The sequence below is a fragment of the Dendropsophus ebraccatus genome, chromosome 11 (genome assembly GCF_027789765.1).
Source record: "Dendropsophus ebraccatus isolate aDenEbr1 chromosome 11, aDenEbr1.pat, whole genome shotgun sequence".
In the NCBI taxonomy this organism is placed as follows: Eukaryota; Metazoa; Chordata; class Amphibia; order Anura; family Hylidae; genus Dendropsophus; species Dendropsophus ebraccatus.
The window spans coordinates 12,882,601-12,884,736 of record NC_091464.1 but is presented as its reverse complement, the minus strand read 5'-3'; positions in this window follow the sequence as shown (position 1 = coordinate 12,884,736).

Sequence of the window (2,136 nt, the reverse complement as noted above, 5' to 3'; positions counted from 1 at the left end):
GACATGAACGATGTCGGCTGAACGTTGCAGTTGTTTGTCTTTCAATAGCAATGATCTACTACCGTCGCTCTGAGGAACAGGATCGGCGGCAGGAGACCGCTGCTATATGCTATGGGCTGCCCGGACGATCTAGCCCCCCGGAACACCCCCCCCCGGACTCACCTGCTCGTGTAATAGCTGCAGGAAAGGAGGAGCAAATGAGCACTGAAAGCGCTTGTTTGCTCCTCCAGTCGCCCCGTGGAATACAGCCTTAAGGATACCCCCCATTTTTCAAAGAACGACCTCCTGCCCTTTTCCTTGTGATGATCAATTTCCTGTCTCTCCGTCCCTCCACTCCTGGTAGCTACTGCAACAGGTGCTGCTGCCCGAGGACACTCTTTGCCACCCAAAAGATTATACGAACTATCATAGGGAAAGACTAGACCCCAGGAGGGTCAATGATGCTTGATCAATACTATGAAAAAAAGGAGAACAATGGCACCAAGTGGGAGAGGCAGTTTCCAATTACCGTATTTTCCGGCATATAAGACAACTGGGATATACTCGCCCTATAAGACTACCCCTCTTCCAACGCACATCAAATAAAAATGAATAAAAACCATCAGACAGCAGTGAGATCTGAGAGGCAGAGAAGGAGGTACAGAAATACAGGTAGGATACAAGGACGGGCCAGACAGGTGAGAGAGGTGTGTTTTTCCAGGCACAGCGCCACTCTACTATATCTCTTTTTTTTCCATATGCAGGACGCCTGCAGCTTCCTCTATCCTTCATACGGTTGCTGCAAACCGTGGGGATGTGACAATTTTTGAGCTCCCCCCACCATCACGGACCCTATAAGACGACACCTGGCGTATAAGTTGACCCCTGACTTTTGTGAAGATTTTCCTGGGTTAAAAAGTAGTCTTATATGCAGGAAAATACAGTATCTCCATGTAATGATTCACCTCTTTCCAAAATCGCTGCACTTGTGGGCACAGCAAGATGCCATGCTAGAAGTTGGAAGCTGGTTAGTGTTGATGATCCGTCCTTCCACCTACACCCCTCCACATAGAGAAGCCGAGACACTTGCTGCAGTCCCCTGTACCTCCAGGTACAAAAAGAATTATCCCCCCTTAACTTTTAATCCCATGTAAGTTAAAAGCCATAGTAGTGTATCAGACTGGCAAGATGCAATGCCTTTTCACTTACATTGGACTAAAAGTTATCCTGGATTCCTTCCAAGACATTCTTGATTTCTTATTTTCACACTTCTCAAGTACCAGGTGACTAGTCCTTGCCCAACTCTGTGCACCCTCCAAAGAAGTCTTGTTTGCTATCAATGATTTTTTTAAGTGAGCTAATTCCTACTATCTTTTATTTTTTTTATTATTACCACTTGCATTATATATATATACATATATATATATATATATATATATATATATATATATATATATATATTGTTAACACACAGTGGTCTCTTCTGGACCACTTCAAATAGTATTTCTTTGTGTCTTGAAATAGTATTCAGTTTTCTCCCCACCCCCACCCCCCGACCCTTGCCTTCTGAGACAGCAGTTGTACAGTTGCAGTCCACTTTGACTGCAACTTTGTAGCTTCGTTGTAATGCTGAGAAGCTTATTCTGAGGTCAAGTAGCTGGTAAACTCACTGTGATCCATTGCTACAAAGTTGCAGATAGGGACTTGTTTACATAAATCTTGGAAGGGAGAGGGAAAAAGCAGCAGCTCAGAACTGGGGGAAGGAGACTGAATAGATAATAACCAGTATTGAAATAAATTGTTAATCTCACCATGGGCAGCAACATATCAAAAGTTATGTTTTAGTGGAATACCCCTTAAGGCTGCGTTCACACTACGTATATTTCAGTCAGTATATGTATATTTCAGTCAGTATTGCAACCAAAACCAGGAGTGGATTAAAAACACAGAAAGGATCTGTTCACACAATGTTGAAATTGAGTGGATGGCCGCCATTTAATGGCAAATATTTGCTGTTATTTTAGAACAACGGCTGTTATATTGAAATAATGGCAGTTATTTACTGTTATATGGCGGCCATCCACTCAATTTCAACATTGTGTGAACAGATCCTTTCTGTGTTTTTAATCCACTCCTGGTTTTGGTTGCAATACTGAC